General features: G+C 36.8%; 1 long non-coding RNA gene and 1 pseudogene across 1 annotated transcript; one reads left to right on the forward strand and one right to left on the reverse strand.

Moving 5' to 3' along the window:
* Positions 1–5,688: 5,688 nt before the first annotated feature.
* Positions 5,689–8,566, forward strand: LOC146996774 (uncharacterized; annotated as a pseudogene).
* A 12,775-nt stretch (positions 8,567–21,341) lies between these two features.
* LOC146996775 (uncharacterized) lies at positions 21,342–22,752 on the reverse strand. The gene is made up of 2 exons (XR_015041466.1): positions 22,311–22,752; positions 21,342–22,204 (listed from the first exon to the last, which is right to left on the reverse strand). It is a non-coding gene; the product is annotated as an uncharacterized LOC146996775 (long non-coding RNA).
* Between the last annotated feature and the right edge of the window lie 5,233 nt (positions 22,753–27,985).

Below are 27,985 nucleotides of genomic sequence, written 5' to 3' on the forward strand. Positions count from 1 at the left end.
ACGGACGGTATAATCTAAGCTAAAATTATCTAATTATCTATTTCAGTTAATGTTGCAGATTGCGTTGTTCCTTAATCTTCTAATTGGATTCGGCTTGTAATTTTTTGCAAACTGTTAGAGCAATTTTATAAAAGTAAGCTTGAACTTTCGATTATGTCAAAAAGAATTCCCGATTCTGAAGCTGCCAAAGGATCTACAAAGCGAAAGCATATTCGATGTCCATCAAACAAAAAGTGGAATTGCTGCAAAAAATGGATAAAGGCATATCCTTTGTTTCTCTAACCATTCCGAAATCTGTTTATCAATTTCACGCTGTTCTGCGGGGGGGAGGGACTTCGCGGCGCGCAATGAACTGGAAGTTCATCTGTCAGCACTATCCTTATCTTCAGGGTAGATGCTTTTATTTTACTCTGCTTATAATTCCTTACTAAGTGTAGTATTTCATCTCGATGTACTCTGTTTTTGATATGATTTAAATCAAATTTCTCGTCATTATAAATATCACGAATACCCATCAAATAGTTTTCTCGTTGCAATTTTCTAATTTCGACTATGCGTAATGTATACTTTACGCATGCGCGCGTTGAAAGAAATGTTTAATAAAGTAAACAAATAAATATTAAGCTTTTTTTGATCATAACTGTTCTTTATTTCATAAATTACTGTTTCATATTTTTAATTCTACAATTTCTGCATGCCATCTTACCAGATTTAAACTGATGATCTATAATCCGGAATCGCCGATGTCCCGACGAATCCGGATTGAAGACTTTTGACTGTACTAACTGCAATATACCCGTTTCGTAGAATTCGGCCGCCTACGACGTAAACCAGTTCTGGACGTCTACTTTGCTCTCATCATCACTCGCAAAGTGCTGGCCGGCAAAAGAAAATTCTTTAGATGAGAAAAGAAATGGAAGTCAGATAGAGTTAGGTCTGGACTATAAGGAAGGTGACAGAACTAATAAAACGAACGAAATAAATCAAGCGAAATCATTTCCAACGAAATAAATCAAGCGAAATCATTTCCAACGAAATAAACTAAGCAGTGACAACAAAAGTCAGTAGCCTACTCTTTTTGTTTCGTATCGCGCGCCGTAACTTCTTCAGTGTCTGGCAGTCAGGGCCGGACCATAGCATAGACATGTAAGACAGATGTCTATGGCCCGGTCAAACCGACCACTTTGAAAAAATGTAAAAATAAAATAAAAGTTTCATTTTATTTAACAAAATAAATCCATACTCAATTTAAATTTAATCTAAACCTAGAGGTTTCCTTTTTTATTAAAGATGTAGTGATATAAACGGTCCACTGTACATGAACAAATTTCGCTAACTAGCTGGTCTATAGGTGGACGTGATATGGGGTATATATTGTAGGTTGCGCAGAAGTCTAGTAAAAACATTAAATATAACAAGAGTAGAGACAAAGAATATGTATTGTATTTATAGATGTTCTTCGGTAGAGAAACGATATTTGGTTCTAAATATTAAATTTTTGGAAGAGATTAGTTAGTTAAAGTAAGTTTTTATATAATAAACTGTATAAATATTTTATATAAAATAAATTATCGTAACACTTTCTCGCCGAAAAAAAGAAAGTGTAAGAAGAAAATGCAGGAAGAAACAAAAAAATGTTCTGTTTAAATATGTTGTTAATACAAAAATATATAAGAGTGATTAATACAAAAACATATAAAGAGTGCAAGCTCAATCTGTAGCAAAGATTATAGAAAAACAAGTTTGTGAATATTTTGGAAGCCAGGAAGTACACGCAGAAATGACAGAAAGCAATGAAACCAAAATTGAAGTAATAGAAACTAAAACATAGAAGGCATACCAGATAGTGTGGAGAAAAACCAAAATGTAAGTGATAAAGAAAAAAATTCAAAATATAGAATATATGCCTAACACCATTAACGATATTTTAGTTTTGGAAGATTTGTGGCATTTAATTTCAAAAACAGACATGCAACATTCAATTCAAAATTTTTTTTTGTGCTTCCACGCCGCTGAGTGGCGCGCAGCACAGGGAAAGAAGGCGAACCTCCCTCCCCGAGTAGACATGGAACATTATTTGCTTAAAAATAAACCACTATCAAATATTTCGTTTATACTATAAGGATTTCTCCCGCTTTCCTAGCGTGCCTTCGTGGTTCTGCATGCTGGGCCGGTATTCCAGAGGTCCGTGGCTCCATTCCCGGCGAAGGCGTTTGCTCATTGTTCATCTTGCCTTCTGCCAAAAATACCTAATGTCTCTACAATACATACCGCTGAAAATGTAGTAACATAAGGTGGAAAAACTGCAACTCGGTCATTAAATTAAAGAAAAAAAAAATATGTTCATTCTCAATAAAGCAAATGGTGAGAAAGTTGTACGAAAATGGTTAGTGCACAATCCAAAAAGTAAAGCAGTTTACAGCTACGTTTGCAAGATAGTTTCGATCAAACGAACAAATTTTACAGAAGGATACTTGGACTGGAAAAATGCAAATGTAATAGTGCAAGAATACGTAAATTGTACTGATCATAGACATTTTATTAAAATTTTAATAGCAAGAAATTAGGTTGAGGAACGTGTAGATAGATACTATCGTTGAAACACAGTATTTAGAAGGTGAAAAATATTGGAGAAAAGTACTGCTACGAGCAGTAGCAACAATAAGGTTAAAAATTCTCTTGCATTCTGTGGCAGTGATGAACTCTTTTCTGCTTCCTATAGTCGAAATTAGGAGCTCTAGAATATTTGGCAAAATTTGATGAGTTTTTAGCTTCGCATATAAAGAAATTCGGGAGTAGTAAGCGCGGGTAACCGGGAGCCCAAAGGATGCCGCCATGACGTAATATAACAATGGATGACGCAACGGGGGCGTGGCCTCCGCCATTTTGAATTTCTCCGGAAATGACGACACCAGCGCCATCTTGTATCACGTGATGGAATGACATCATCAATGTTTCGTTTTGATTCTGTGGCAACGATCTTTTCAAAGTTTTTATTTTTTGTGGCAACGGCAATATTTATTATGTTTGTGGCAACAATCGCTTAAACAACGTGACGTCAACTTTAATTTTCCTTATTTACCAATTATTTTCCTTTATTATTTTAGTTATTTAATCATTTTTATCCATTATTTTTAATTATGAATTATCCTTTTTAATTATTTTAATCCCTCATTATTTTTAATTAGTTTTAATTGATTCCATTATATTTTAATCCATTTTTAATGAATTTAATATCATTTTCCCCTGAATTTTAAAAATAACTCCACGGCTGAGATTTGAACTCGCTATCTCTGGGACGGGAGTCTAGTGCTTTATCGCTCGGCTAAGCTCCTTCATGTTATCAAACCTGTTGTTATTCCGTTTGGAGCGAAAATCACCATGACGTCACTAAGTTGGGGAACGTTATCTCGATTCAAGCTTCTGCCTGTCGAAACCGCTTCACGCTTTCTACATCCGCCGTGGCGAACGTATACAATCTTAAACGACCAATCAGATTCTCGCTGACAATATCTATCTTATTTCAGCCAATCAGCGTATTGCTTTCTTATACATCGCCTATAAATTCGCTCGCTTTCACGATTTCATCATATACCGCACTTTCTTCGTCGCTCAAGGAAATGAAAAATCCAATTCAAGACCTATAAGATCCAGCGTCCCACAAGGAAGTATTCTCGGTCCAGTACTATATCTTTTCTACATATCAGATTTTCCTCACCCTGGTTTGGACAATTACTCTCTGTTAGCATGTTATGCCGACGATACGGCGATTGCAATTAAATCCATTCAAGCTAATCATGCAATAGACAAAATGCAAAATTACCTCTATGCCGTAGAAGACTGGTGCACAAATTGGCGAGTAAAAATCAATGCTAGCAAGTCACAACTTTTAATTCTTAGCAAAACTAAGAAAAAAATTGCTTTTAAAGACCTCTACCTTTTTCAGGAAGCTGTTCCTCTGGTCACAAAGGCCAAATACTTAGGAATTATTTTGAACCAAAGGCTCACATGGTCTAATCACATTAATAGTGTCAAGAGCAAAGCCATGGGCATAATATGCAGATTTCTCCCGGTCATTGGAAAATATTCAAATCTTAGCTTGCGTACCAAAAAACATATATATGCCACTTGCATTCGACCGATACTTTGTTATGCTGCTCCTGCTTGGAACACAGTCACTCAAACTCAACTGCATCAATTACAAGTAGTGCAAAACAAATTTCTGCGCATTATTACTGATTCTCACTATCTTATCCGCAATAAACTTTTACACAGAGACTTTAAAACTTTAGACGATTCCAGATTACATCAGAAGATCTAATGAAAAATTCTTCAACAAAGCTGTGCAATGTGACTTTGTTAATTACTCCCATATTTTTAATTATGAAATTCTCTTCGAAGATAGAAGCGTCAGACCACTTGCAGCTCACACCTTCATGGGAGGAGACGACAACTTTTTCACTTAGATCCTCAATTGTTAGCTATTTACACTTCCAATGCATCTGATTTTGATTGAAGTTCTGTTGCTTCGTTGAATAATTGTATTTAAATTGTGTTGCATAGTTGTTTTGTATTGTGTTGTATTTAGCACTACTGATTGATGTTGTTTAATTATATTTGAATTTGTCATTGGAACTATTGCTGTAGTGTATCTTCTCGTATTGTTGTCATTGATTTCCATTGTCTTGGGTCCTCCTTGAAAGCTATGATCGCTCGTCACCTTTTGCGAACTTGTCCGATTGGATTGTCTTGCTCCTTTTGGTACTTCTCTTCTTCCCCTTATCTCCGTTTTCTCATCTGAGATTTTCTCCACGTCCGGATTTATTTATGTCAAGTGCCCTTGGGCTTTAATTTTGGAACCGGCAACATTGCTCTTCGCAATAGCTCGGTCAATTATAGAGTCTAAGTCTAAGTCTAAGATTTCATCATTTCTACTTTAGGTGTTGCTCAGTGAACGTCGACTCTGTTATTTTGTTATCTTGATTTTAGCCATTTCGTTTTTCTTGAATACGATGTCTGCCAAACGATCTGCATCTGCATCCAATGTAAGTATTTTATTGCTTGTACCTAATTTCTAGATTACTATTTTAAACACGAATTTTATTTCTTTTTGAATGTTTTATTTATTTAAATTTTTAATTGCCAGGTCCTGTTTGAAGATCCTGACTTTCCTTTTCGGGACTCAGATGACGATGTAAGTTTTTACACGTATTTTTAACGCACTTTTTATTTAACGTATTTTATTACTATTTAAATGTATTTTAAACGTATTTTATTTTATTTTGATAGTTAATCGATGAAGTGGATCAGATTTTTCTGGAAAATCCTATGGATCTACCCTTGTATTATCAAGTGGGTTCCGGATTTGAGGTAAATATTTAAGTATATCTTTATTTAAGTATTTCAGCATTTTTAGATTCTGCTAGAATACTTTTTTCTTAGTACTAAAATCAATGTATTTATTTATTTTTAGACTTCTCCGTCATCAGCTCGTGGGTCTGTTTTTATGGCTGGTTCCGATGAACGTTCGGTGTGTATTTTTCTTTTTTAAATAATGTTTTTTGAAAGTGTTTGATTATTACTGAAACTTATTTTTCTTTTTACTTTACAGCTTGATGAGGCGATTGTACTCACGGAGAAGTCTCGTCGCCGAAACCATAAATATCAAGCCCAGGAAATTACCTTCCGAGCCAGTATAGATATGGAACGGTTGCCTCAGGATGTTCAAGGCGTGCCCATGGTTCGAATTCCGGACACCGTCCGGGAATTATTTCAGCAACTTATTCGTCGGACGACAGCCGATTTGAGTCCCTCGGATCTTATCCGATTTTGTATCCAAGCAGAAGGATTGGACAAGCCTATCAGCACTTCTCTGATGTCAGTTTCGACTCTGACGGTCGAAAAGATTTTGGCTGCCGTTATGAAAGTGCTGCAGTCCAAAGACAAGATCGAAATGGATACGGGATTTTCGGTGGACGTGATCACCATCAGGCGACCTGTGGGCGCCGGTGGTAATCGGAAAGTCATCAATATCTCCGTAGATAGACTGAAGAAACAGTCAATTTTGTCCATACCCTACGATGACGAAGGACTGTGTTGTGCTAAAGCGATTGTTTATGCCTTAGCACATTTGAACAAGGATTCGAGCGCCATCAATGCCTTGAAAAATCATCGTCGGCCAACACTGATGAACCGTGCAAGGGAACTTCATTTAGATGCAAATGTGCCCCTAGGTCCTTGCACATTTGCGGAGATCGCCATGTTTGAAGATCACCTGGATGTCCAAATTGTAGTCTTTTCATCGGAAAATTTGAACCCGGTAAGTTATTATTTTTGTCTCAATTAAAATATTTCTGTTTTCAAAATTTGTTTTTATGTTTATAAAGGAGATTTTACATTTTTAGGGCGTTTTTAAAATCGTAACTTGATTTTTCTATTTTGTTGTTCCATACTATATTTATGATAAAAATTTATTTGGATACGTGAGTAATTTTGAAAAAGTAGTGTTAACATTAAACAGTTTCTAACGGACTGAAAAATTAAGTGACTAACATTATGGTTTATGATTATGTCGTTTTCATGTTAAAAAATATATCTTGAGAAAATACACAGTGAATGTTTAAATTAACTTTATGCGTATATGCAGTTCGTTTCCATATTTTAAAAAATGTAATTTCTAAAAACCGAACGCATGGTGAATTTTTATTTTTAGAGAACTTTAGCATTTTAGAATACTTTAAATTCGGTTCTGCATTAAAAAATATAATGTTCAAAACTGAATGTATTCTTTTTCTAAATTGTTCGATTCTGGAATTTATTTTTAGAGAAAAGTTTTTCATTTAGAAGTTTAAAATATAACGTGAATCTTTATTTTTAAAATTACTTTAGATTTTTAGATTAACTTTATGTTTATGCATGTTCGCATAGAATGCACACAATTTATTTAGATGTTAAAAATATGACTTGTAAAAACGCATGGTGAAATTTTTAGATTAATTTTATGTAATTCGTTTCGATATTATAAATACATAGGGAATTTTTAGATCGCTTTACGTATGTAATTAAATTTAAAAACTGATTTCTAAAGGGTTTTATTTTGGAATTTAAGAGAAAATTTTTTTGTCTATGTTTTAGGTGGTCTATAAAGGGAAAGAGAGAGCACAACGGATAAATTTGTGGCTTCACGATGTGCATTATGACGTCATCAAATCTCTGAAAGGATTTTTCGGTAGCGACCATTACTGCACATCCTGTGAAAAGGCCTATGAACATCCGGAAAACCACCGATGTGCCAACGCCTGCCCCATATGTTTGAGGACCGACTGTATTGCAGGCGTGCCCCAACGATGTCAGGATTGCGACCGTCTCTGCCGCTCCGATGCCTACTTTGAAGCACACAAAGCCCTGACTGGAAAACAAGAGTTTTCACTCTGCGACAGGGTAAGTGTTTTTTGAAAATGTATCTTAATGAACAAAGTTAATTATCATGTAATTTTCTCGAAATGGTTATGTTTAAAAAAATTATTGTCGTTACAGGTATACCAGTGCAGGGAATGCTGCCAAGTGATTCGGAGACGCGATTGCCCTAAGGACCTGCATAGGTGTGGCACCACGAAATGCCCTTCTTGCAACCAGTTTGTCGTGGCTGCTGAGCACCGTTGCTATTTGCGACGTGTTGCCCCGAAGAAGTCCGAGGATAAGCTCATCTTTTTTGACTTTAAAACGGACCAGTCTTCGGGGGAGCATCTTGTGAATTTCGCGGTGGCTCAGTTTGCCGAAGGCACAGAGAGAGTGTTTTCGGGCTATGCGGCTTGCCAAAACTTCTGCGCCTGGCTGTTTACCACACAGCACAAGGGCTTCACCGCCGTGGCTCATAACATGAAAGGGTAAGTTAAAAATACCATAGTTTGCATGCTTTAGTTTTCATGGCTGTTTTTTTTTTCAATATTATTCATAATTTTTTTTTACTTACAGGTTCGACGGTCAGTTCGTGATGGCCTGGCTCCTGGAGCAAGGCACAGCGCCGGAGGTGATCCCTAACGGGTCTATGATCATGAGTGTAAGACACCCTAGTCTGAACATTCGAGTCATAGACTCGTTAAATTTTCTACCGATGGCGTTGGCCAAATTGCCAGGATGCTTCGGTCTCAGCGAGTTGAAAAAGGGATACTTTCCCCATCTTTTCAACTCGCGAGAAAACCAAAATTATGTCGGACCGCTGCCTGAGCCCCGGTACTACAGCCCAGATACCATGAGCACTTCAGCACGACAAGCATTTCTGTCCTGGCATGAAGCACACAAGGGGGACGTGTTTAACTTTCAAGATGAGATGCTGGCCTATTGCAGGTATATTTTTTTTCTTCTTGTTAGTCCAAAGGGATTTGAATCCCGAAGGACTATTAGTTTCGTTTTGGCATTTTGCGTCGGACTCATAAATGTCGGTTCACTTTTCAAACTGTTGCCACAAAATGTTAGAGTCCTGCATTATATTTGAAGAAATTAAATAATGAAAAATCTGCATAAATGTATGTATATTTCTCGTATTGTGATAAAACAACGGTACATAGAGTCATCGAATTTTGAATAACGTAATCCTCCAACGAATATGAGCATGTGGAAGACCAAATTTGAAATTTGTTTTATGATCGATTTCCTATTTTTTAAAACTTTGACGAATTTTTGATTCACAAACTCAAGGATTTCAAAGCGAGCAATGGCAACGTTGTGCAGAAAAAACATTTTTATCTCCAGCGCGTGAGTCTCTGTATCGGAAATTCTAAAGATATGCTCGTTTTAAAACTATTTTGCGATATTGCTGTTGCATCTTATGGTTTAAGTGCGAGGAACATGATATTTAATAAAGAAAGGTAACACACAAAATGTTAAAAAACGCCCCTTTGGACGTAATTTAAAATCTGAAACATTTCAGATTTTTTTTTTTATTTTTTTATTTTTATTTTATTTTTTTTTATATTTCGTATTTTTAACATTTTTTCTCTTAATAGATCGGACGTGGACATTCTTCGCCGTTGCTGCCTGGAGTTTCGAGCCCAGTTTTTTGATGTGGCGAATGTGGATCCATTCCAGTAAGTCATTTTCTCATTTTCTTATACAATAATAATCATATTTACAGTTCATTAAATCGTTCTTATTTTTGTCTTTTCAGATACATGACCATTGCGTCAGCCTGTATGGCAACGTATCGGAGTGGCCACATTCAACCCGACCTTCGAAACCTTCGAAATCGATCACGATGGGAGAAGACATGTTAGCCATTCGACGTCTCAAACTGAAATGAACTATCGGGGCTGGTAGACATAGTATTTATCTCCAGGAAAGATGCCTGTACGAAGGCGAAGCGTTTCACTTGTTTCAGGTCGTAAATCAATCAACAAGTAGCTAAATGAAGTTGAAGTAGCATCCTGAAAAATTTCTTGAAAGGCCTTTACTTTTCCGGGGAACATTTGTCTAGCTAAATGCATGATTTGACTTTTATCTCTAGGATTTTTGTATAAGACAAGATAATGAGAATTTAAATGAATATTTCTCATCTCCTTGCCTTGGTGAAAAAGATTTTGTGTTATAAAAACGACTGAAAGGTTTCGGTGATGACTTCCTTTTGTAAAAAGTTTGCTTAAGCGAGTATCACTTGCTAATTCAGACATTAAATCGTCTATGATAAGTAAAGCATTTTGGAGAGTCTGCAGGTTAGATGGTAATCCTTCTTCAAAATTTACATTTTTCATGGAATTAAAAAGAGGTTGATAACTTCCGTAGCAATAAGTAATATTGGTCGGCATGGGATGGAACATTTTATGATCTATCAATTTCTTCACAAAAACCGTTTTACCCGAACCGGTAGGTCCACTCAGGAGACAAGTAGAAGGATGTACGAACTTGGGCAGTTCCATTTTTGGAAATGACAGCATGTTAAGAAAACACTCACTTTTATACTTTACCGAAAATCCTTTTGCATAAGACATTTATTCATTTTGTTTAAATAAGTGTAGAAACAACAAACACAAGAGACATTTTTACAAATTAAAGCAACTTTATTTTTTTAAAATCATGTTTACACCATATCTTTTTTTGACAAATTGAAATATTTGAAAATCATGATTCTTCCCATCTAAGGGTGATACAATGAGTTCCATACAGAGTCCTTGACAGCGTTTAATAATAAAATAAATACAATAATGTCCACATACATTAGAAGTTAAACTCTGAAGCGAAATCTTGTTCCAGCAAACATGACGATATTTCTTGACAAAGGATGTGATATCTTTTCCATATACTTCAGGCGGGAGTCCATAAGAGTCAAAAAATTTCAGAGTCTGTTTGTCTGCAATGTAGACAGCTAGCCAATGAGTTCCTTTTTCATCATGTTTATCAGTATTGAGCACCAGTGCACAGGGAAAACTTTGAATCGCAGGTATTTTATCACAAGGAAAAACACCCGCATAATATCTCAAAGAAATAGGATCTCGAGATAAGATTTGATGAATCTGTGATGAATTCATCAGTTTTAAAAATCGTACAGAATATTTCGAGCTTTATTGATTTCTATCAAATTTTCAAATTCAGCGTACACTAATAACGAAACAGTTTGTTGTAAGGGAGTCCCAAATTTTATTTCTAATCTTAAGTTGCTGTGTCGAACCAGATTTAAATGAGAGCCATCACAAAGGTCAGGTGACAGGTCGAAGCGAAATAAGGAATATCCTTTTGAAAATTCTGATCTTGAAAGGTAAAGTCCTCTGTCGTCTGCATTCATAAATAAATTCTGATAAGCTCGTATGAAATGATTTTTGTCAAAATTAGTCTGAAGAGGATTATGAGGTACCGGTTGTCCGTCCACATAAACGCCGATAAAGTTCATATTATAATGCTTGAATTCAAAAGGAGACTTTTTATAGTTTCCGTTAAAGGCATCATTATCGACACATGCCACCACAATACGATTAGGCATTTGACCTATGAAAATATTGTCTTGAATAAAACTCATATTTCCCATTGGGATGGAATAGGCTTTGCAGAGCACTCTATTAATGGGATATTTTGCTGTTGATTTTTCTAGGCTTTTGGCATGTCCTAGCACAACACCTGGACTGACTCTCACTTTGCGTACAAACAATGAAGCTTGTTCGAGTAAAAATTTAAATTCACCTTCGCCCAATAAACAAAATTCAGGTTTGCTGCGTATGAGTTTAATTTTCATATCCACCATATTCAGCAAAAGTCTTTCCTGATGAAACATATCCAAGTGCAATCGGCCAATCATATCGACCGAAGCACTCAGTTTAAACAATTCTGCTCGTTGGTTGAATCCTTCATTCGGCTGAGTGTCTTGAATATCAAAAACGTTCATACGTCCTGCTGTATCTTTGAAAAACAATTCTGATGACAGTTGAGACGTTTTCGTATCAAAACCATGATTCAATAATTTTTCTATCATGGCTCTGTAAGGATACGTGTTATTACTGGTGGAAACGAGTCTGTCATTTAAGCTAATATCCACTTGAGAAAACATAGAATGTAAAAAGAGATTGACAGGTCCCACTTTACTTTCAGCCGTGATTGGCTTGCCATCATTTTTTAAAATTTTCACCTTCACATAGAGTTGTGTCTGTGATAAGTCAAAGTATTCGTCTCCGCTTCCAGAAACATTGAATTCAACAGGACTTCCTTCCGACACATTGGCTAATGGATGAAATTCAACCCACTGACCTTTTTCTATCACTGTTTGAGTGGGAGGTAACGAAAATAAATCCAATTCGGATTTTGCGCATTCTGGAGAATCTTTTAACAGAAAAGCCATTACGAGTCAAAAATATCACGTCGTTGCACCTTCCTGGCTTTAGACGAAATGAAGCGTTTGGGGGTTTTGCGCTTCCTTTTAAACCTTCCATGACCGATCATCTCGTCTGCTTTCTGAACTGCTTTCCTCGCTAATTTTTTTCCAGCTTCTTTAGATCTGGTTTTGAGGGACACATTAAAATTTTCGCCCGACAATACGTCGTTCGCAATCTGTGTTCCAGTCCGTAAAACTTCTTTTCCCACTGTCTTTGCCCCCCTCATCAAAAAAGGCATGGCACTGCGAAACAGTTTTGCAAAAAATCCACCAATCCCATAACCTTTCTGTAAAATGGTTCCTTGATAGTAAGGTAATCCATTTCCAGTTTGAGCTAAATAATAATCTTCAAATTTTTTCGTACAACACGTATAAGACACTCTCATTTTGATGCTTCTATTCTTGCATACACAATTCAAATGAAATCAATTTGCAGGTGAACGCTTCTTTTATAGAATTTGTCTGAGGCGAAAATGCAATACAAGAAATACTTTGCCTCTTTCGAACGGCACTAAATCTCCAGAGTGAAGTCTTATGTCAATACGTATAGTCTGAAACTGCTGACGGATAACTGGCAGGTAAAAGGGTCTGGGATAATGAGCGTTTATGATATCCCCATCATTTCCTTCCACCGTGACAATTTTTAGCAACGGAGCTTGTACATCTCCAATGATTTGAGGCTCTACGAGATCACAATATACATACATGACAGGAAAAGAGGCTTTTGGATCGGCTACAAAAGGACTTTGCTCCAATCCTTTGTAAACACCCGGCTCGAACCCTAGAAGCTCAACTTCATGAAGAATGACTTTGCAGTTTTCGTCGGTCTTAATGGTCACTTTTTTCGTGACAGGATGATAACTGAATTCAATCTTATTTTTGTGGGAAGGTATTTTCATGGCTTTTAATAAATCTGGTATCGTTTCATAACATCCTGGAGGCACTCTTCGACCTTTCAATTTTCCATCACCCAAATCAAATCCAAATAAATTACTGTCTTTTCGGACGTTATACCACGTGTAAGGGTAAATAAAGTCCACAAGAGATAATTCCCACTGATTATTTAAATCCATCGGAGTAGGAAGCTGAGTGGTAAATTGCGATATTTTGTTGTCTGGGAAAAAGCGCATGGAGCTGTCGCTGATCAGTGTGATAAAGAAAGACATGTTTCTTCAAATGAGAGGTAAGCAGAATGTACGGGCCTTTTATACCCTTCTCACATCATCCACCCAAGCATTGAAGCTTTCGGGGTACCCCTGAAATTTTACAAAATATTCCACTTTTCCAGCGACGTTTCCTCTTTTTTAAAACTTTTTCTACGGGATAATAACCAGAGTCCGAAACCTTTTGAAGTTCTTGTTTGTAAAAAGTTCCTTGTATAACTTCTCCTGCTAGATCTTTCAGTTTATAGACAACAGGAATCCGTCGAATAATTTTATAGATTGTAAAAATTTCTCGTGTCCAGTTTTGTTCGTAGCCCTTCTCAAAAAGCATTTTTTCTCGGCTGATGCGTACCGTATCTCCAATCTTTAAATCTGAAGAAATAGGGTTTTGTACTGGTTGCTGACCATACAGCGTTTTCCAAATTTTTTCTTGATTTTGTAATGTAACGGATACAGGTTCTGTCTTAATACTACGATGCCATGTATGGTTATAACTGGATATCAATTTATCAATCACATCAATATACCTTCGTGTATTCATTTCGGTAAAGTATTTCCACATTTTTGTTTTCAGAGTTCGATTAAATCGTTCTACAACAGAAGCTTTGGTTGTATTATGTGTCGTAAAAAACTGAACGTTTCTCTTTTTCAAAAAATTTTGAAATTGTTTATTGGTAAACTCTTTCCCTGCATCTGTTTGTAATGATTCGGGTGTACGTTCCGAAAATATCTTTTCGAAAGCAGATTGGATAGACGTAGATGTTTTATCTTTGAGAGGTATATCAGGTTCTATGTTCCTTCTATTCCTTCTTCGGGAACATGCAAGGACCTGAGTCGGAACAGAGAGCTTACTAAAGCTATGTTCACTAATTGTGGTAAGTAGACAGGATACAGACGAAGGGTATACAAAACCCTTTATTTTTCTCTATATACAATAACTTCCGTACTTCGGAATACACTGACCCGCCACTCGGGGTCTAACTAAAAGTATAAAAATAAAACTAAACTCTAATTTAACTTTAGAATAATACACGTGGAAGATTGGCCTTATAATAACAGGAAGCGTATGTAGCACAGAGACTGTGAACACTACAATACGTTTAATTTATCAAGAGGATTAAAACCTCTGGCCTGGAAGGCAAACAGCAACTGCGTAACTTCTAAGGTAAGCGGCCTGCTTCGAACTCACTGCTTCCTCTCTTTCGCTTGGCAAAAAGGCCACACTTAAATACTTGGCGTTCGCCAGACAAACTTTGCATAAAAACCTTCACGCTTATAATTCTGGCCGGAAGTAGAAAATAAGAAGTGATAGTAAAGATTTAAAATAAAATAAACGTTAGTAAAACTTAAGATCCTTACATACTTCCCGCCAGAGTTAATTAGTTTAAAACTGAGGTCTAAAACGACCTTGTTGAAAACTTTTAGCTCTAGAATCTAACGCGAGGCCAATCTTTTACAAACATAACTTCGCTAGAAACTAGAAATTTAAAAGAAAGAAATTTGTTACAATAGCAGCTCCCAGGATACAAAATTTTTTTTTTTCATCTGTACTGCATCTAAACAGGAGCTTTTATTCAATTCTGGTTCCTTCCAGAGATCTGGAAGGAAAACTAGTTTAATGAAATGTTACACAATGAAATGGCAAGTAACATATACAATTATACTGCTCTTAACATTCTTATTTCATTCATGACTATTTTAATTATCTCTCCCCGTGCTCTCTGACATGTGTTGTAAAAGAACACCAAACACGAATGTGTTTCTGTTTACGTGTGCCACACTTCCTCCTACAATCAAAACACTAACGTGTTAAAATTCAACATAACGAGACCTCTTAAAACACCCTAATTTCAACTCTAAACCCTGAGGTACTATTCTAAAAGTGGCTAACTCTAAAGTGTAGCGTCAGAGAGCCTAACTACATCATTCAACCTTTAACACATATTCGCCATGATTTAGTCTTTACAGTCACACGAATAACAAATTTTTAACATTACTTTCACTTTTACCATATCACGGTATTTCTTAACATTTAAAATAACAGAACATATCAACATGCCGTTAATTTTACAGATTTGAAAACATACATTAGTAGTACATTGTTAACTTCTATTCTTTTCAAAGCCAGTGCCAATTCTTTCTACATTGAAATAATACATTTCAAAAAGTCTTTCAGACTAAAACTTCTCTCTTGCTAGAATGTTTTAAATAAAATTTATACAATAACTTTTTACAATATTTAAGTCTTTACACAACGCTATTATACATCAACTTTAGTTTTACGCGCGAGTAATTGAAAACATAATAAGAAAATCGGTCACAACTCATTTCTCGCCCTTTTGGCGATAAAGGTAGACCTCGCATGAGGTAAAACTTCTTGAAATCTGCCACTTGCAGTAAGAATGAAAGATTAACTTAAGTTTGCAAAGTAACATAAAATTTTACTTATCTTTGTAATATTCGGACATCCTTTTCTGGGCCCAGTCTTTAAAGGTACTGCAGATAGTAGTTTGATTTATCCTCCTTCTTGTACGGGCTCGCCCTTCAGTGCTTTCCTCTGGAAGCTTCCGTTTTTCACCAGTTCGGCCACCCTTGAACACCTTCCTTTTCTCCTCTGCTTGTGGTCTTGGCCGTTTGAAGGCAGCTGGTCTTGGCGGAACCGGGAAACTTCTGTCGTGATCCTGCTTGGACCTCGTTGTTGGCCGTTCAAATTTTCCTTGTACTTTTTCCTCCGCCGCTGATGGCCCTTTCGCAGTTCGGCGACTTTTGCTGCGGAGAGTTCTGTCGGATGAGTAGATCTTCCGTTCTAAAGCCGGGTTGTAGTTGCCGTCATTTCTCCTGGTTCTCTTCACATACGTCGTCCTTCTCCCTTCTTCATTCTGGGGGTGTTCGTGAACTCTGTTTTCTGGACGGTGGAACGGCTTCTTTTTCTTGTTACCTTCAATTTTTCCGCGGGGCAATTTTCTTTTCACTTGCTTCTGTCTCTCATTGGCTTGCCCTTGTACTTGTCGTTTTTCCACCTCTGGAACTTGTACCTGCGGTGTCTGCCGTGCCGGATCCTGCGAAAGATCTGAAAAGTTTTGCATTTTATTACGATCGAAGTAGGGCTTGATTTGATCAATGTTTGCGGAACAGGTTTCACCATTTCTGGCTTTTAACACAACAGCGTGAGTTATTTTTTCTATAACATATGGTCCTTCAAATCGTGGAAAAAATTTGGCAGTTTTATCTTCTGGTGCTGAAGAAAGTGAATGCTTAATTTTTAAAACTTCATCCCCTACTTTATAAGTTACTCCCCGTCGTTTCAAATCATAATATAGCTTCTGTTTTCTTTGTGCTACTTCCGTATTCTTTTTTGCTTCTTTTATTAGTTTTCCTATATCACCCATTTTAAATTCTGGGGCTCTTTGTTGCACATAAAATAATTTATCTAACGGTGTTATGATCTTTCTGCCTAGAAATAACTCAGCAGGAGTTTTGCCCGTTGTATCATGTTTTGCGGTCCTAAGGGCGAAAGCAAATTCATTGACATAGTTATCCCAGCTTTTATGAAAATTATTAACATAACTACGGATAATTTTCACTATATTTCTATTGACCCGTTCCGCTATATTTGATTGCGGCCGATACGGGACCATTTTTAAATGACGTATGCCCAGTTTTTGGCACATGTCTTCAAATATATTACTTACAAATTGAGGACCATTATCCGATATAACTTTTAGGGGCGCCCCGTATTTTAAAATATATTTATTTAAAATAGAATCAGTAACTAATTTCGCGGAGGCTCGTTTTAAGGGAACAATTTCGGTCCATTTACTAAAATGATCAACCATAACAAGGAGATAGCGACTTTTATTTAACTGACTTTTTGGGAAAGTGCCCAATAAATCGATGCCAATTATTTCATTTGGAAATTCGGATTTAATACTATTTAGAAACCCGGCCGGGCGGAAATTAATATAATTAACTGCTTGACATGTTGGGCAGGACTGGACATACGCCCTTGTTAACTTTTGCAGTTCAGGAAAGTAGACTGCCTCGCGTACGCGTTGGATAGTTTTTCGAATACCAGCATGAGAAGCTAAAGGGCTGTCATGGAGCTCCTGCAGGATATTTAATCTAAGACTAGCTGGGATAACAGGTCGAAATTCGTTGTTGGAATTCGTAGTTTTTGTATAGAATAATAGACCATCTATTAGTTCGTAATGGGCCGCCCTATTTCTTATCGCCACAATATCTTGGTGGCTAAAATTTTCAGGATCATTCAAATACTCATAAATGCTTCCAAACTCAGGATCCTTGCCCAGTTCGGTTATTACAGTTTCTCGGGAATTTATTGTACACGCTGTAAGCATTGCCATCTTTACGATATTGCCTTGTTCGTCTATTTTAATCCTTGATAGGGCATCTGCTACGATATTTTCCTTTCCAGGTGTATGCTTGATTACCAGATTATATTCTTGCAGCTTGAGTGCCCATCTTATTAACCTTGGGGATAAATTTTTTCCTGAGTACAATCTAGTTACCGCCGCATGATCAGAGTACACTGTTATCGGCGCCTTTCCAAAATAGACTCGGAACTTTTGCACTGCTAACAGAACTGCAAGTGCCTCTCTCTCGGTCGCGGAATAGTTTCTTTGTGTTTGATTTAAAGTTCGGCTAAAAAATGCCACGGGCTGCTGATTTAGCGAAAGTACCGCTCCTACCGCATAATCCGAAGCATCCGCTGAAATTTCTAAATTTTCATCCTTTTCAGGAAATTTCAACACAGGGGCTTGCGTTAATGCTTGTTTTAATTTTTCGAAAGCACTATTGGCTTCGGCCGTCCACGAGAATCTTGCCTTTTTCCTTTTTAATTTTAACAATGGTTCAGCAATAGCTGCAAAGTCTTTTATAAAGGACCTATAATATGAACAAAGTCCTAGAAAAGAAGAGAGCTTCTTCGCCGTGTTTGGAGTCGGATACTTTTGTACAGCGATTATTTTTTATTCATCTGTCTCGATCCCTTTTTGAGATATTTTGTAACCTAAATATTTTAATTCAGGGGCTGCAAATTTGCACTTTTCGACATTAACTTTTAGACGGCCTCATTTAATAAAGAAAACACCTGTCTTAAATCCTGTACATGTTGGTCGAGATTATCACTAGTAATAATGATATCGTCTAAATAGATAAATGTGGACTTTCCAAGAACAGGTCTTAACACAATGTCCATGCATCGCTGAAATGTTGCTGGGGCCCCTGAAAGGCCAAACGGCATACGCAAAAATGCATAAGTGCCAGACTTGGTTATAAAAGCAGTCTTAGGCACGTCCTCAGGCCTCACCCCTATTTGAAAATAACCAGTCGTTAAGTCTAAAGTCGTCATAAATTTGGTTGATTTTATGTTCCTTAAAATTTCTTCTATGATCGGTAACGGATATAACGGATATTTCATTATGGAATTTAATTTGCGGTAATCAATAGCGAATCTCCACCTTTTTGGATGCTCCAAAGGATAGTCATTATTTTTCTTACATAAAACCACCGGGCTAGCATAACTACTTGAGATGGGCGTTATGATCTTTTTACGTAGCATATCGGTAATATGCCATTCTATAATTTTTTCCTTATTCTTATCATACCGGTATGGTTTTTGACGAACTGGCAATGCATCTCCGGTGTCAATACTATGGTTAGTAACCTGAGTAAATCCTGGAATATCACTAAATAACGAAGCAAATTCACTTACCACTTGTCGGATTCTATCTTGCTCGTCATTAGGCAGGTGGTCAAGATTTACCATCGGCGGTTCAGCCTTTTCAGTACGAACTGGTCTCATTGTCAGCTTAAGTAACGCTTCATTAAAATCCAGTGTTGCTTGTCCGTCTGAAAGAAAATCTATTCCTAAGATTAAATGTGCTTGCAGATTCTTTACTATAAAAAACATCACCTTTATTTGTTCGTCCTTGATACGGATATACAAAGGTACTTTACCTACGCACTTACATTTTTCTCCTTGCGCCGCTAACACTGTAGTTTATCCGCATTATATATGCGGTATTTGCGAAAATACTTTCTAAAAAAACTCTTCTGCCACACAGGAACACTGCGCGCCGGTATCCAGGAGTGCGGTGGCTGCGATATTATTCACCAAGACTTCATTCTTCGGAAGAGTCAAATTTTTCACCATTACTGTATTTAACTTGTAGGAAGAGGGATTTTCGTGGCCTTCGGATTTCCGCACCCTCTCGTCAGCAGAAATCCGTTTTAGTTTAAATTATTTTTCCTTTCCGTGCTTTCCTTCTTTTTCCACTGGCCTTGAGACTTTTTTCCTGGGTTGCTATTGAACTGTCGACGTTCGCCGGCTGTTTTTGAATGCTCGGGTTTCCTTGCCCACTGATTCGCTTTTTCTCCGTAGTCATGTGCTTGAGTTTGCTGTAGTCTTGGCGTACCAAATTGGTTTCGCTGTTGATATTGGCGTCTTCTTTCGACGTCCGCCGTTCTTCTACTTTCAAACTGGATTGCTAGCTCAAATAACTTTTCCAGTGTAGTCGGATTTCTTAATTCAATAAAGTCTTGCACTTGGGGCAGTAACCTCGGCAAAATCACTTGAATTATTTCAGGATCCGGACGGTTTCCATACAAGAGCTTGAAAACGTGAATTTTTCTTAAAATAAAGCTCGAGAGGTTTTCGATTCTTTGTTGATATATACTGAAAAGTTCCGTTTCTAATTTCGCACGATCCCTTACAACAGGGAAGGCTTTTAGTAGGGCAGTCTTGAAATTTTCGTAAGTATAGGTGGGACTTCCTGCTTGACCCAAGAGACTTCTGCCTATACATTTGAACCAGTTAAGCGCTTGGCCCCTCAAAGCGCTGGTAGCTAAGGTAACTTTTTGAAACTCGTACACGGGGTAGAGCATGAAGTGGTCATCCAATTTTTCCAAAAAACTGGTTACCGGTGAGTTTCCGTTAAACGTTGCTTCTGGTTTCATCGAAGCGCGCATGGTCTGGACGATGTAACCGAATCCTTCCAGGGCGGCAGCTGGCATTTCTGGATTCTGAGCCGTTTCTGCAGGCAGCACAGGTTCTTCTTGAAACTCGGCCATGGTTATTCTTCTTCGTTGGGCGCCACTATCAGGTTCTATGTTCCTTCTATTCCTTCTTCGGGAACATGCAAGGACCTGATTCGGAACAGAGAGCTTACTAAAGCTATGTTCACTAATTGTGGTAAGTAGACAGGATACAGACGAAGGGTATACAAAACCCTTTATTTTTCTCTATATACAATAACTTCCGTACTTCGGAATACACTGACCCGCCACTCGGGGTCTAACGTAAAAGTATAAAAATAAAACTAAACTCTAATTTAACTTTAGAATAATACACGTGGAAGATTGGCCTTATAATAACAGGAAGCGTATGTAGCACAGAGTCTGTGAACACTACAATACGTTTAATTTATCAAGAGGATTAAAACCTCTGGCCTGGAAGGCAAACAGCAACTGCGTAACTTCTAAGGTAAGCGGCCTGCTTCGAACTCACTGCTTCCTCTCTTTCGCTTGGCAAAAAGGCCACACTTAAATACTTGGCGTTCGCCAGACAAACTTTGCATAAAAACCTTCACGCTTATAATTCTGGCCGGAAGTAGAAAATAAGAAGTGATAGTAAAGATTTAAAATAAAATAAACGTTAGTAAAACTTAAGATCCTTACAGGTATAGCCCAAGCGTATTTGGAAAGGATATCTATACAGGTCAGCAAATATTTGTATTCGTCATTAAAAGAGGCCAGGGATTGCATATCCACTAAATCAGATTGAAATTGCTCGTTTAAGCCTCCTACGATGACTCTGTTTCTGGGAAACGTGTGCCTCAAAGGCTTGTGCAAAGTATAAGAATCCTTGGTTTGCAACCATTTCTGGATGTCTTGTTTTTACGCGACCTTTTAAAGCACGATGCAAAGCAGCAACACCCCCGAAGCTTGCGGGGACCTGAGGATCCCGATAGGTCTGAGGCAGAGCTGCGTTCATTGCAACAGTTGTTATGATCTAAACGTACACTGATATTCATTTATATATGTTTAACTAGAACAGAAAAAAAACCCCTAGTTTCACGTATATTAAGATTCTAGAAATAGGTCTAAAAAACAAGAGAGAAAAATGAATGTTACTTAACATCTCAAAGGCTGAATAATGAATGATACATGTTTAAGAATAACAACACTATTTATACTCTATAAAAGTCAACAGGTATTTTGAAAATAATTTATGTGAGTAATCATAACAGATTAATTCTTTTAAATAATGTCTGAAAGAATGAGGCCATTGTAAAATAAAAATAAAATTTTTTTATTGAACATCCTAATTAATTTACATATATTCATAGTATTCAATACCTAAGACACCATTCGTAGTACAAAATGTGTTTTTTACTTCGTCGAGTACATGGTTTAAACACACAGATTTTAAAAAGTCCTTGGTAATGTAGTGAGCAGGTTTCAGTAACATTAAATAGGGTTCTTCACCCCGAATGTTTCCATAAAATTGCCTGGCGATGTCAACAGCATTGAATCTCAGAGCAATGGCATTCACAGTTTCTGTTTTATGAACGAGTTCTTCACAGTCTTTCAGCTGGGGATATTTCAGTTCGTCTTGTTGATTAAGAAGTTCTTCAAGTGACGTCTTTAGAATGGTTTGAAGTCACGCTCTTCCCATAGAAACGTCAAAGGATTGGGGTAGATTTTCCTCGTTAATAGGTTCGTCGGATACGCTTTCGTAGGCTTCACAAAAGTTCATGTTTTGATAAACGAGGTTGGTGACAATGTCACTGATACGGCTAAAGTTGGTCATCAGTTTTTCACACTGCGTCGTTGTAATGCTGAGGCTACTTTTTTCCTCTCCTTGAGCAGAAAGTTGTTTCAGAGTGAAGTGGGAATCTTTATATGTGACTACAAAGTTCTTGGGCAACTGCAGATTCAGTGTCAGCAGGTCTGGTTCCTCCACTGTCATGTTGGTTGCGAGAACATTCAAACACCATGGCTCAAAATTTACTCCTCGTCTTGTCGGATAGTAAGCTTTACCATATTTGGCCTACTCTCGGATGTGCACAGTCACTTTTTCCTTGTAAATGCTGTGTCCCACAAAGACATTGTTTCCCATGTGAGTGAGCTCCTCTGGAATATCGTCTTCGGTGAAAAGTCCTTTGCGCTGAAAAAAAAAAAAAAAAAAAACTCAGTTAGTATAGAATACATTAAAAATGGGGTCACATACAATATCAACTTTGACATATAAACTACGTTTCGCAAATACGTACTTTTTTCTCGAAATGGGTTTTTTCTTCTGCTTTTCTTTTGGCACAAGAGCTAGTTGATTCTCTGCGAACAACTAGGGTGCGGTCTTCATAGTTCAACACTTTATCATTCAAAAGCATAGATTCTTTCTCCAATAGGTTTTCCATCTGAAAAAAGTAAAGCTAAATTAAATACACATTGTTCCACAATTTTTAAAGATTAAACTTCTAAAAACAGTAAATTTTCAATAAGTTACTTACTTCTTTGTTGTTTTGTGGCTGATCCATTCGAAGCAGTGAAGAAAGATTGTCGAAGCAAAAGCAGGTACGTACACTCAGGTCCACAGCAGGAAAGAAATGCGGAACGTTGCTCGAGATAACCTTATATTAGGTAGGAACTCTTTATTTCATCTGAACGATGATTGGTTAAGAGACGGTGAGGTCATATTTCAAAGAATCTGATTGGTCCACAGAAAAGTATCCCTACACCTAAAGCGGAGGCACACAAAAGTGTGATACGGCAGACGCCATTTTGTAAAATAACAAGCTCCAACAGGTTACGGGTGATGTCACTCTCCCGACGCCATTTTGTAAAAACGTGCTCAAACAAGAAACGGATGATGTCATTCAAAAACACGTGTTAAGCGATCGTTACCATAAACATAAAAAATAGTGTCGTTGCCACAAAAAATAAAAACTTTGGAAAGATCGTTGTCACAGAATCAAAAACAAAACGATACATGATGTCATTCCATCACGTGATACAAGATGGCGCTGGTGTCGTCATTTCCGGAGAAATTCAAAATGGCGGAGGCCACGCCCCCGTTGCGTCATCCATTGTTCTATTACGTTATGGCGGCATCCTTTGGGCTCCCGGTTACCCGCGCTTACTACTTTCGGGTCAGCTACTGGAAGAGGTAACGTGAGTTATCTTTCGTCAACTATTTGCGATGAATTTATTGAAATATTGAACATAAAATGTTAGAAACGTTCGTGTCAGAAGTTAAAGCCGCCAAATATTTTTCAATTATAATTGACTCTATCTTTGATATAACACAGGTAGACCAGTTAACTTTTTATATTGCGTTATATATCAGAAGATGGAATCCCAATAAATATATTTTTTGGATTTTTACCAATTTATTCGCGCACGGAAGAATAATTAGTAATGAAGTTTTAAAGAACCTTAAACTATCAAGTCTGGATATTTGCAGCTGTAGAGAACAAAACTACGACAAAACAGCAAATATGTTTAGGAAATACAATGGGTTCCAAAACCGCATTAAAAAGCATAGTCAAACAGCCCATTACGTTCCTTGTGTTTCACATTCGTTAAATCTGATAGTAAATAGTGCTAGTGAATCATATTTGAATTTATTAGAGAACGTTTATAATTTTTTTTCAGTGTCTGCTGATAGGTGGAACACTTTAGAAAAAAGTTTTGAAGCAAATAATAAACATTTTACGGTAAAACAATTATGTACTACTGGGTGGTCTTGTAGAGCTAATGCAGTTAAAGCAATTTGCTCTGGGTTCATCGAAATAAAAAATGCTCTACTCGATATAGCTCTAGATGAATCTCAGAATGTTCTGTAAAACTGGAATCCCGAGAAATAACGAACAAAATTAATAATTTAGAATTCATTTTAACAGTTATTTGGGATAAAATTCTTGCCAGAATAAATGCAAGCACTATATTCTTTGAACACGCTATAATACCAATCTCGTTCGCGGCAAGTGTATTTTTGAATAATTTAAGAAACTTATTTCCTGAAATAGAAGCATTAAACGCGTCAGAAATAAAAACATATTCCGATACTAATGAAAGATCGCGAAAACAGAAAGAATTTTTTGATACAGCTCATCTCGATGATGATGACAAAAGTTCAGATAATCAGGGTCAAAAAAGCCTATAAACGAAATTGCTTTTACGTAACATGTGACAAAATATTTTTTGAACTAAAACTATGTAGCAAAAGTTACGAAGACATAATTGAGATCTTTAAAATATTTCATACTATAAATGACTAAAGTCAAATGACAATGTATCAATTAAATCTGAAGATACCCCATTACTAAAAAAATGGTACAGTGAAGACATTGATACAAAAGAATTGGATGAGGAACTGTTACAATTTCTATTACTTTGTGTGCAGACAAGCCTCCACATTATTCAGCGTCAGGTGTGCTAACCGCAACCGCTCAAGGACAACACAAAAAAGATTGCAACAACCGGTTTCTTGCTTCTGGTCCCCTTGCGGTTCTCCTGCCTTGGAGTGTGGACGCGTTAGTGTTGAGCTCCGATTAAGCGCCACGTGCTTTTATTACTGTGCTACCGTTTCGACTCTGCATTTCGTATCCGGATTTATTATTCGGTGGACTGTGATGTGATTATTTTTGTGGACTGCTTGTTCATCCTAAAGTTAAAGCTTAGTGTTTGAATTTATCGTGATATAGTGACTCTGTTTTCCACGTGCCATGGAGGGAAATGAAGTCCCCCTGGTCACCGTTGCTGAGTTAGTTTTCCCAAATGTGGCACTTTCGCCAGATGATGTTCGTGCTTTTGGTGACGCTGTTCTGACTGAAAATTGTTCAAGTCTACTGGATATGGACTGTGTTACGATACAAGACTATCGCATGTTATTGGATCAAATTAAGCTTGTACAATGTTCTCGGAGGGCGTTTGTAATGCAGCTAAAATGCAGAAACGGATCGAGCTAGTTCGGAACCGGAGAAGGATGCTATCATCGCGAAGTTTGTGGGTTACATAGCCCGTGCTGAAAGACTCAACGAGCTGTTCCAAGGTAAGGGCGAGGCTTTCCGTGTGCAAAATCCTATGTATTTTAATGCAAATGATGTTAATGTTGTTGAGGAAAATGTATCAAATAATGTAAAATCCTTGTCTAGTAGTGTTAATGAAAATATGTCAAATAATGCCAAATCTTTGCTTAGTAATCCTAATGGTTCAATGTGTAAGAATAACGAGAAAAATTTCTATGATATTTCTATAATTGACGTATATAAAACTAATCCTGGTGTATGTTCTGAAAAAATCTAAACCCTAAAGGGGTTCAAAAAAAGGGAAACGTACAGTTACTGAGTTGCAGGACTCTGATGGCTTTATTCAGCTGCGTAACGTGGCCAAGCCAGCGAAACTTGTTAAATGTAATATTAGCATAGAAGTTAAAAATAAGTTTGAAAGTTTGAGTAATGACAATGAAAAGAATGTTAATGATGTTGAAATGCCAGGGGAATCTGAGTTGATTGCAGTAAATTAAGCCAGTAATGGTTAAACCAAATGTTAAGTTTTCAGATTTTGCTAAAACATTAAAAGATGATACTAAGACTGAATTCTCAGTTAAAATTAATGGTGAATTTTTAAAGGTGTTCCCCCGTTCAGAGGAGGGTTATAGGATAATTACTAGATATTTAGAAGAAAAAGAAATTGATCACTATATAATTACCACTAAATTAGAGCGGCCTATAAAAGCAGTAATACCCAATAGATTGCCCTGTCGATGAAATAAAAGAGGAGTTAGAAGCATTGGGTTATAGTATACGTAAGGTCATGCAAATGCATAGGATGCGTTCAAAGGCACCCATGCCACTGTTCCAATTGCAGATTGAAAATATTCCAGGTGTTGATGCAATTTATGACTTAAATTATCTTATGTGTTTTCATGGTGAAATTTCTGTGTATAAGTCAAGTGGAAGTGTGCAGTGTCATAACTGCCACCACTCATCTGACCAGTGCAAATTTAAGCCCTGCTGTGTTAAATGTGCGGGGTCGCACAAAACTCAAAATTGCTCTGCAAAGCGACTAGAAAATGTTATGTGTTGCAACTGCCTCCAGTCGGGACATACCACGAATTATCGTGGATGTCCGAAATTTCCTAAAGTGTACAAAAATTCTAACCAAAAAAATGTTAATGATGTCAATAGTGCTAAACCTTCTAATGATGCTAATAGCCAGTTTAAATCAACTGTAAAAATTTTATGAATACAACTAATGTAACACCTGGTATAAATTATGCAAACGTAGTTAAAGGCTAACCGGTTAAACCCGTTGGCCAGGGTAATTCACTAAATAATGGTAAAAGTTCTGAATTCTCTTTTAATGCATTAACTGACATTTATAAAATGATTAAGGAGGTTTGTGATATATATAAAGGATTCTCTGTTATGAATATTTTAAAAAAGATTTCTGAAAAAATGCCGGAACTGCAAAATTCAGAGCATGCTATTGATAAGTTATTTGTACTGTTCTCAATGTTCGAAGAAATTTTTAGTTCAACTAGCAATGTGTAATTATGTCTGTTGTAAATACCTGTATAAATATCATTACATGGAACGCGAATGGACTTGCCCGTAGACTCAACGAGCTACGGAATTTCGTAAATGAGTACGCCCCTGAATTTTTGTTCCTACAAGAACACCGCCTGGGCCCCTCCACTCCAATTTACGTGGCAAATTATTGTGTGTACAGATCAAATAGACCAGCTACCACTCAAAGTACTCGAGCAGGAGGAACAGCACTCTGTTGCGCAGAAAAATAAAATTACTTTTCTCATTTAACTATTTTTTAACTCTATAAAACTGACTAAACTGGTGCCTAAACTAAAAAAAACTAAAAAAAAAAAAAAAAAAAACACTAATCTAAACTAAAACTAAAGTACTTACATAATCAAAAACTTTAAAATCAAAGAGACATCAAAGAAAGATATCCTCCCTGGTGTTTTGGTAGAAACACGATTATTTGACAAAAACAAAATTCGAAAATGCACTTCCACAACAAAATCCTTAACACGCTATCGCTCACTAAATTAAGACTAATTTAGATCTCCAACCTAAAAACAAGCTCACCAGCGGCCGAGCGGTAAAGTCGCTGAACACTGGTAGTTCGGTCCGAGGTTCGAATCCCGCGAACGGGCTCGGCTGCATTGGTGTTTTCGTCGTTTTCCCCATGTGTAACGTGTATACGAGCCAGTTTCCCTTAGAAAGACCTCCACGAAGGCATCCCTCCCCTTAGGTAGATAGCCCTAGTGTGCTTTGCCATAATTAAATACACCAACACCAACCTAAAAACACATAAATTTCAGTACAAAATCTAGAGATAGCCTTAAACTCTTAACATTTTAAATACCACACAGATCTCTTCAAAACACCAGGGAAACATACAATCTCACAATTAAGAAGTCTACTCAACAAATCAAATTAAGTTCAGTAAACAGATCGCATAGTCACCAACACTAAAACTGATATTTTTTTTTTTTTTTTTTTTTTTTTTACTACCGCAATATAATTACCCAGGTTCGGTTAAATAACCATGTTTCCGTAAGGATCACATGGGTGACCTACAGTAAACCACAATTACTACGCAAAAGAAACATACAATAAATAAAAATAATAAACACATTTATTGAAAATTCCCACACATTATAATTTAAGATAGCTGGCCAGACTACAACTACAAAATCTTTTAAATGTTACTCATAGTTTTTTTTTTTTTTCTTTTCATAACAATCTCAATTAAACATTATTCCATTAACACAAACATCATAGTGAAACACGTCACAGTTCTTAATCATTTTAAACAGGAACTCAAGAAGATTAAACTCATATAAAAAGGCTAATTTAGAATAAATCATATTGAACATAGCACTTAAACATTAAAACAAAGATTCACTTCCTCCAATTAG

The sequence above is a fragment of the Stegodyphus dumicola genome, chromosome 6 (assembly GCF_044657685.1).
Source record: "Stegodyphus dumicola isolate Sdum_Otavi_A_Nest chromosome 6, ASM4465768v1".
NCBI lineage: Eukaryota > Metazoa > Arthropoda > Arachnida > Araneae > Eresidae > Stegodyphus > Stegodyphus dumicola.